The sequence below is a fragment of the Loxodonta africana genome, chromosome 4 (assembly GCF_030014295.1).
Source record: "Loxodonta africana isolate mLoxAfr1 chromosome 4, mLoxAfr1.hap2, whole genome shotgun sequence".
Lineage (NCBI taxonomy): Eukaryota > Metazoa > Chordata > Mammalia > Proboscidea > Elephantidae > Loxodonta > Loxodonta africana.
Window position 1 is genome coordinate 71,362,202 of NC_087345.1, and position 10,089 is coordinate 71,372,290.

A 10,089-nucleotide genomic window follows, 5' to 3' on the forward strand; every position below is an offset into this window, starting at 1 on the left:
ACAGTTAAAGGAAGGTAAGTGGTCATTCCCCTAGAGTTTCGACTTGTCCATTTCTAGTTGCTGTTGAGTTGGTCCCCGACTCATGGCGACCCCGTGTCCTACAAAGTATAATTGCTCCACAAGGTTTTCTTGGATGTAATCTTTACCAAAGCAAATTGTCAAGTCTTTCTTCCACAGAGCCACTAAGTGGGTTCCAACTGCCAACCTTTCAGTGGTTAGCAGCTGATTACAAACTGCTTGCCCCAGTCAGGCTCCTTGTAGAAAGAATACGAGGCCTGCAAACAAATAGCTAATTTTGCTCAACCTTTACTCTCTTTTCCTGGACCTTGTAAAAGACACTACCAAGCAGAGGAACAGCCAAATCAGGAGGGAGAGTGTGGAAGAGGGGTGGGGTAGAAGGAGCCAGACAATGTCCCACTAGAATGGTCAATCTCCAGGCAACAGAGTATTAAATCACTGAAAGTGGGGCATAAAATGCTATTTTATGAACTCTCTTTAAACAACTTCAGAAAAGAAAAAAGGCGGTTTCACCTTAGCCAGTATTCAGATCTATGTTCACGCTATACCTGTACCCCTTGCTGTAGAGTTGAGCTGATTCCATCTCACAGCGACCCTGTAGGACAGAGTAGAACTGCCCCATAGAGTTTCCAAGGAGTGGCTGGTGGATTTGAACTGCCAACCTTTTGTTAGCAGCTGAGCACCACTGGGGCTCTGTGTTCAAACAGAATCTCTTAGTGTATTTATTTTGGAGATTCTGAAGAAAAAAAGAAATGTGCTATGTAGCTCAGGCTAACAACCAGGACACGATAACGTAGTGCCCTTCCAAGTGGAAGATAAGTCCCCATAAGAAGAATCTATTGGCTTGCAGCTGAATCCTCTGCCTCCTCCACCCTGCCACCGCCACCCTTATATAAACTCCCCAGAAGGATACCTTTGGTGTCTTCGGAAAACCCCAGTTCACATGCCAAATGCAGCTTCTCTTCTGATCCTTCGTATGACCCTGTTTTCAAGGCTGACACATTTCCGTTCATAGTTACGCTTTCTTTCCTCCGCTTTTGCCAGTTTTTCGTCCAATATACCAATTGTCCTACAATTCCATGACTTCAGACCTTAAATATTTTAACCAACAGTGGAGAATTTTGTAGAGCACGTTCTGAAAAACTCAGTCTCTAATCTACTCCCTTCCCCCAACCAACTCGCTGGAGCAGTGATTTCCTCAAAGAATTCCAACAAATTAGTTAGGCACAATTCCCCTTCCTGAAATGATGTTAGCTGTCTTTAATCAAGCTTGCTTTTCCAACTGTTCCCGATTTGATACCTTAAAGTAGTTACAGAGGCTTTCCCCGTAACTGAAGCTAAACTGGCTTATCTTTTATTCCCAGCATACCCACAACTATGGATAATATTTTGGGGACAAGTTGTGGGTGATGAAGACAGAAAAGAGTCTTTAAGTCTTTTCAGTTCTCCTACTCATTTCATAGGAGACTTTTTTTTTTTTAAAGCCCAAAGATAAATGTTTAAAATCAACATCCAGGATTGAGCCTTCTCAAAATCAGTCCTGGAGCTTTAAAAATGTTAGTACTTCCTGTTCCCATTTGAACAAATGTTTAAATAAGACCATCTCAATTATTTGATGTCAATGGCATAAAGTTCCTATCATGGCTAATCATGGCTCATATTTACTTGGTGTTTGCAGTGCCAAGTCTCAGAAGTCAAAAGGTTATGTTATAAATACCCACTATTAGATAGCTATAAAATACTTGCCTGAAGGCTTTGATGGTTTAAAGTTTTCCATTATACATATATACAGATATGTATATTCTTGTAGGTATGTATATTTTAAGATACACAAGTATCTCCACAACACCTCATGTGTGGTCATGATATCCATCACATAAACTCCTGCATTTTCCAAACCCTGGGATACGATTTCAAGCCATATATAAACTGACTTTATATTGCACATACGCACCACACTGGGCCCTACCACATGGATGGCATCATTATTTCCACACTGTCTGATTCCACAGTTCTAAACCCAGGAAAGGGTATCAAGGAAAAGACTTTTTTAGGACCAGATTTCCAACTTGAAACCCTCCGTGGGAATTTCCAGAATAGCTCTGATACTTCAAAGAGGAAAAAGTGAAGAAGGGCTGAAAACCAGAACCAAAACCAAACCAAAAGAGCAGCATTAAAAAGTTATGTGATGAAGTGGGATGCTATAAAGTTTTTATTATGACTTGTTTGGAAGGAGCTTGCTTAACAAATGCAGTCATCCTCTATTCAAATGCAATGCAATAAAAAATTTTATAGTCCGCTATCACATGCCATAATGTGTATGGAATGGTTAAGCCCAATCAGATCTTGGAAAGGAACGTTTTGTTTGTTCTTCTAGGATAGCTTGCCCTTTAAAAGGGGCGGCGGGGGGGGGGGGAGCGAAAAGTGAAGGAAGAAAGAAACTTCTTAGACTTATGGGTATGAGGAATTGTCCAAAAATTATATCAAATGAGGAACGGGTTCAGAAAGGGGCATTGTCTCTTTATCATGGAAAGGGGAAACCAGGGAGGGAAATGAGAGCTGTCTTCACATATTTTAAAGACAATTATGTAGAAAAGCTATTAGTTTTAGCATTCTGATGTAGAGTTATAAAAGACAGGACTAATGGGTGAATGTTAGTACGAGGAGGTAGATTTGACTCAATAAAAAAATCTAACCGTAATAACTTCTCAACCAAGGAATGATATGACCAGGGAATTATGGAGTTCCCATGACTAGAAGATCAAGCAGATCTTTGAATGATAGGGCTGTTATATATGTACGGAAGGAATTCCCACAGCAGGTAGACGCTGGGCAAGATGACCTCTAGAAAAGTTGACCTCTATGGTACCTCCCAAATTTAGGTGTCTATGATTCTAAGGTTTGCTTATAATTCCACATTGGGCATTGAGGACATTTCATATCCTCTCTAAGCCTGAGCATGCATATAAGAGTCAGGAATAGAATTTTCATTAAAAAATTAAAAAGTAAAAATGTGTTCTTGTTGTTTAGTGTCCCCAATGAAGATAAAAGGAGTTTCTTTGTTAAAGTAGGAAATATCAGAAGTGAACTTTCTTTTTTTTAATTTCAGTTTTGGAGCAAAGTGTTTTTCTATTGTTTATTCGTAATTCATTTTGTCAGATGTTTTCAAAATTAGGAGTCACAATATGTTGAAAGGTTGTGGAGAAATTCCAAAAGATTTAAAGAAATCAGAGCTATCAAATTCTGAACAGAAATTTGATGTAAACTGTATTAGTAGATTCATTTCCTTCTACATTATCAACCCTGATGCTTTTACCCAAGTCACACATCTGCCAGAGCTCCTCCCCGACTCCATCCTGTTGACTCCCCTCCTTCATTTTCACCTTCTTTGTCCTCCTAAGTTCTGTTCTTGCCTCTGATGTAACACGAAGGAAAGCTACTGCTATAGCTCTCCTCTTCTTAATAAAAAAAAAAAAAAAAAACAGGCTCTCTGAAGGGATAAGGGATAAAAAATTGGAGAGTTGCTAAGCTAGTCTCATTATCTCACTCCTTGTTTATCCTCAAACTTGCCAAAAATTGCCCAGAACAGATTTCCTGTTTCATCATTTGAACCAATTGTCTCTTTCTTCTTTCTTGCCAAACTTACTTCATGATACGGGAGACTCTGAGACGGAAGAGGGCAAGCTACTAAGCCCAGGATGAATTTTATCCTTATTAAGTACCTTTCATTCCTCAGAATCCCCGAAGGCCTAACAATCTATATTTCATGCCCCTCTACCTCACCACAGAAAGTTGGACTCTGCACTGTGTAGGGAATGCACAGTAGAAGCAGAGGTAAACTCTATTCAAGGCTGGTCATCACTTCCATTATGTGTTAGCGTTTCTACGACACTCTATACTGGTCAATGTTATATTACTAAGTCTACACAGGAGGGAAAGGAGTCTTCCCGTGAATGGTATTTCTGAGCGTTTTCCTCTCTTATGTTCCTCCTTGGATTCCCTCTTTGGGTACTAAATTCCCTTTTCGGGTTCTAAATTTCCTCTCACATGGAATTCTTCTCATTTAGTTCCATCAGAACCGCTTATAGAAAGTTCTATGAAGAGAACATCTGTCTCACAAAGCGCAAAGCAAGAGGCAGAAGGTGAAGTTTTCTAATAGAAATATATTATGAAATAAAATATTAAATGTGAATAGCACATAATCTGTTGCCATCCAGTCAATTCTAAGTCATAGCAATCCTATAGGACAGAGTAGAACTGTCCCATAGAGTTTCCAAGGAGCGGCTGGTGGATTTGAACTGCTGACCTTTTGGTAAGCAGCCAAACTCTTAACCACTGCACCACAAGGGCTCCAAATAGCCCATGACCCTAACCAAAAAAAACAAAAAACAAAAAACCATTTCTTTCAAGTTGATTCTGACTAATGGCAACCCCATGTGTTAGAGAGTATAACTGCTCCAAAGGGGTTTCTTTGCTGTAATCTTAACAAAAAGATCACCAGACCTTTCTTCCACAGTACCACTGGGTGAATTTGAACCATCAACCTTTAGGTTACTACTTGAGCACAAACTGTTTGCACCACCTGGAAACCCTACCTTAAAGGAAAAGATATCTCATCCACCAAGCAGAGGGTAGAGACATGTGTGAACCACATCAGTCTGCTGCCATCCATGGAAAGAGAAAAACAGCTAATACATGGTGTGCTTACTAGGTATCAACTGCTTTGCATTCACTATCTTATTAATTTCTCACAATCACCTTATGGGGTGATACTGTATTATTACAGTCATGAAAGAGAAGAATGAAACTTACATTAAACAAGACTTGTCCAAGGTCACGCCAACTCTTTAAGGGATTTGAACCCGCACCAGTCTAACTCCAAAATCTATTCTCTGAATCATCATTTGACTCTTGGCCTCACGTATTTCTTCAAGGATAAACAGGAAGAGAGAGGTCATTTCCACTCTGAGTGGATTCTTCTAACTGCTTCTATCTCTATTTCTGGTAAGTGCAGGCTTTCGCTAATTGTGACTTGGGGCTAACCCTGAGGCATTTGGAGTTCTCAGTTCTGGGTGACTCCTGGCTAGTGGGGCCTTCATTCGGGTTTCATTCTGGTCTCAGTGCTCTTTCCAGGCCAGGCTTCTCTGGAGAGTCTGTGATTGAACTTGGGGGGCAGAGTGAAGCGCAGCATACGCTTCTCACTGAAAGGGCAGCTGTTCACTGAGATCACACAGTAACTTGAGTAGGTGTGTTACTTAATATGCCAGGAGAAAATGCCCACCCCGAGAGTCTAAAATTGTGGATTTAATAGGCCTCCTGCTGCTGCTCGGCTGCCTTCCAAAGGCCCGCTGAATTGCTTCCTCTGCAAGCAGGACCTTCTGCCAGAGACTTGGAGGGGACTGTGATCTGTGGCGAGAGGTGACAGGTGGCCCCTCTGCAATAGTGGGATATTAAAACTGATATTAAATTTTTTTTTTTTCCAAATGGTGAGCAGAGACTAAGGAAAGAAAGAAAGGCTGTTTGATACTGCACCCTAATGTTTCTGTGCCTCTCGAGAAGGTGTGCTGGCTCCTAACCAGCTTTCCACACTCAGAGCTAAATCCTCTAAAGACTCATTCTGGGAAGACCTTAGCGTGAGGGCACACAGGCTGTGCCTCAGCTGTGCCTTCCTGCAGGTTCACTTAGCTGGGTGACCGGGACCCCTCACCCACTGTACCCCGCCAAACATCAGGGAGGAGATGTGTGAAGGCCATCAGGAACATAATAAATACCATTCTTACAGAGGTCATTGCCTTTTCTATCTTCTTACCTTTTTTTGTTTCTTTTTTTCTTCTTTTCTCAAGAATAGCAGGGAACTACAAATGATGTAAGACATGGTAATTCAAGAGGCAGTTGGCCTTTTTATTTTTGACCCAAGGCATAGCAAACTTCATTTAATGACACTAGGAGCATTTTATGACTACCGAAATGAATTTGTCACCATTGTGGAACAGTGGGAGGTAGGAAGTTCCTCAGCTCATCAGAAGTGCTTGCTTTCTGAACTCTAAGAATCCAAATGGCCTTTTGATAAAACTTATCTATTCTTAGAGACAGCGGGTGGATTATTTTTAGAAACAATGGTTGCTGGAGAAAAGGGAGAGATATTTTGATAGTCCAATTCAAATACAGCAACAGCCACGCTTTTGTTCTTTAATAGGTTTCTGTTATTTAAATCTTGATGGAAATAGCTGCTCCTTAGGCCTGAGCTGGGTTACTTTCTCATTGCTGTGATAGATCAGAGCATTCCTAGGAGACTGTGCAGCTGCTGCCCAGACGAGGAACTCTTCGTATAAACCCCCTTCCTCAGTACTTTCCTAGAGAATGAAGCCAGGCTCAGCCTGTTAGCACTACCCTGTCACAGTAGACATTTGTCATTCTTTTTGGTTGCCCAGCAAGCATCTGAATCCCTTATCTATGTTTAGAGACTTCCTTACCTTATGAATCTTGGCAGAAGGCCATGTCATCATCTAGTATGTTATTATTTTTAGTTCTGTTGAGTTGGCTTCAACTGATGGCAACCCTATGTATAACAGAAAGAAATATTGTCCAGTACTGGGCCGTCTTCATGAATCTTGGTACGTTTGAGTACATTGTTGCAGCTATTGAGTCAATCTATCCACATTCTGATTACTAATAGATGTTTGCTGCTGTTATTTCTTATTTTGAGTCATGCCACATCAGCAAATGAGGGTTCCAAAAGCTTTACTCCATCCGTATCATTTAGGTCAACTCTACTTTGAGAAGGCATCTCTTTCGCAGTCTTATTTTGCATGCCTTCCAACCTGGGAAGCTCATCTTTCAGCACTATATCAGGCAGTATTATGTTGCAATCCATAGGGTTTTCACTGGCTAACTTTTGGAAGTAGATCACCAGGCCTTTCTTCCTAGTCTAGGCTGGAAGCTCTATTGAAACCTGTCCGCCATGAATGACTCTGCTGGTATGTGCAATGCTAGTGGCATAACTTCCGGTATCATAACAACACACAAGCCACCATAGTACAACATGCTGACAGACCAGTCGTCTAGGTCAGTAAGGATCTAAGCATGTGATTCAGGCTTCCTCAATCAGATGCATCATCTCAGGCTCAGAATCTGGAAGTCGTGATGCAAGAAGTTTGCATGGTAAGGAAGACTGGCAGCATCCATAGCTCAGAGTTAGCAGCCTCAGAGGTGCCAGCTACAGAGTCCAGGGATCATAGGCAGCCATATGTCCTCCCCAGACCAGTTCTGCTGCTTGATTCTAGGCATTATTTCTGGCTGTGGAGCAGACTCCTGAATTGTGCCCAGCAATTCCACGAGCTACTTGTTATGGACTGAATTATGTCCTCTAAAAATATGTGTCAACTTAGCTAGGCCATGATTCCCAGTATTGTGTGCTTGTCCACCATCTTGTCATCTGATGTGATTTTCCTATGTGTTATAAATCCTACCTCTATGATGTTAATGAGATGGGATTATCAGCAGCTAATAAGGCAGGACTCAATCTACAGGATTAGGTTATGTTTTAAGTCAATATCTTTTGAGATATAAAAGAAAGAAGTGAGCAAAGAGCCAGGAGGACATCATACCAAGAAAGCAGCACTGGGATCAGAGCACTTCCTTTGAATCCAGGGTCCCTGCACTGAGAAACTCCTAGACCATGGGAAGATTGATAACAAAGACCTTCCTCCAGAGCCAACAGAGGGAGAAAGGCTTGGCTGTAACTGGTGCCCTGAATTCAGACTTCTAGCCTACTAGACTGTGAGAGAATAAACTTCTCTCTGTTGAAGTCATCCACTTGTGGTATGGAAACCCTGGTGGCATTTCTGTTATAGCAGCACTAAATGACTAAGACACTACTCAAAAGTTTTTTTTTTTATAAATTCTTTTCAGAGAAAAACAATCTCAAAGTATAAAGCTGTGCAGTGCTATAGTGCCTACTGAACTTTATAAGGAATGTGTTACAAATATAAATGTACGTATTTGCACATTCAGGCAAAGACATATGTATAGAAACATAAGCACGTATGTGCGTGTAGCCAAGTCACACAATTCAATATGTCACAGCTAGAACTGGAAGCCAGTGGCCTCAAATGTCAAACCAAACTCCTTCCTCTAGTTTTTAGACCACCCTCCTTCTCCATAGTCACTCACTTTCTGTTCACTCCCTCTCTTTATTGAAAGAATGTACTTTGTTTTTATCAAGCAAAGCTGCGTTCTCCTCCTTTCCCAAACAACTTCAGCTGTGTTAATCACTGACAGACCGAAGGCAGGCCAACGTGGGGTATTCAGCCAACACCAGCCACAGGGTGGCATTCATTTTGAAACAGAAACACTGAGCATGAAGTGGAATGTGAAGTTGCTAAAAGGAGAGTGTGTACTGTGTACCCTCAGGATATATACTGTACTTGTTAAGGAAATCTGGGGCTCTGAAATCCTGGCTCACAAAGTGCGCAGGCTTTCTTGCAACAAGAAATCCAAAAATGCAGAGGAAACTGAAGCAAACATCCCTGAGATCTCCACTTTCCAAAGTGCTCAGCCAAAGCATGGGCTTGTCTTCAAAGCATGCTTCCAAAGGGTTTACCCTCCTGTGGCTTATATCATTTCATCCTCACAATTACTGGGGGGTGGGGACAGAGGGGGGTGTGGGGTTATGGCAGATACTCCTGTCCCCATTTTATAGATGAAGAAATTGAGGCCCAGAGTCACTCCTGGAGTTAATGGCTGAGCCAGGACTAGAATCATGAACTTCTGGCTCCTAGTTCATTGCTCTTCCCCTTTCACCATGTCATTTCTTAAAGTTTGAAAGGGTTGGTTTTTATCTTCAAGGTTTTCTTTTTTTAGGTGAATGCACACACACACATTTATCTGTTCCCTTAATCTGTGTGTGTGTATATATGTATACATATATAGAACACTTAATTGTGCTCATGAGGAACCTTTACATAGATCAAGAGGCAGTTGTTCAGACAGAACAAGGGAATACTGAGTGGTTTGAAGTCAGGAAAGGCGTGTGTCAGGATTGTATCCTTTCACTGTACCTATTCAATTTGTATGCTGAGCAAATATTACGAGAAGCTGGACCATATGAAGAAGAACAGGGCATCAGGATTGAAGGAAGACTCATTAACAACCTGCATTATGCAGATGATACAGCCTTGCTTGCTGAAAGTAAAGAGAACTTGAAGCACTTTCTAATGAAGATCAGAGACCACAGCCTTCAGTATGGGTTGTACCTCAACATAAAGAAAACAAAAATCCTCACAACTGGACCAATAAGCAACATCATGATAAACGGAGAAAAGATTGAAGTTGTGAGGATTTCATTTTACTTGGATCCACGATCAACAGCCATGGAAGCAGCAGTCGAGAAATCAAAAGACGCATTGCACTGGGTAAATGTACTGCAAAGGACCTCTTCAAAGTGTTGAAGAGCAAAGATGTCACCCTGAAAACTAAGGTGCGCCTGACCCAAACCATGGTATTTTCAATCACATCATATGCATGTGAAAGCTGGACAATGAATAAGGGAGACTGAAGAAGAATTGACGCCTTTGAATTGTGGTGTTGGCGAATAATATTGAATATACCATGGACTGCCAGAAGAATGAACCAATCTGCCTTGGAAGAAGTGCAACCAGAATGCTCCTTAGAAGCAAGGATGGCGAGACTGCATCTTACATACTTTGGCCATGTTGTCAGGAGGGATCAGTCCCTGGAGAAGGACGTCATGCTTAGCAAAGTACAGGGTCAGTGGAAAAGAGGAAGACCCACAATGAGGTGGATTGACACAGTGGCTACAGCAGAGAATTCACGTATAACAATGATTTGTAAGGATGGTGCAGGACTGAGCAGTGTTTCGTTCTGTTGTGCATAGGGTCACTATGAGTCAGAATCGACTCGACAGCACCTAACAACTATATGTATATATATATACACACACACGTTCAAATATATGTGTATATATTTATATTATGTATATTTATACTGGAAACCCTAGTGGCACAGTGATTAAGTGCTACGGCTGCTAACCAAAAGGTCAGCAGTTCAAAT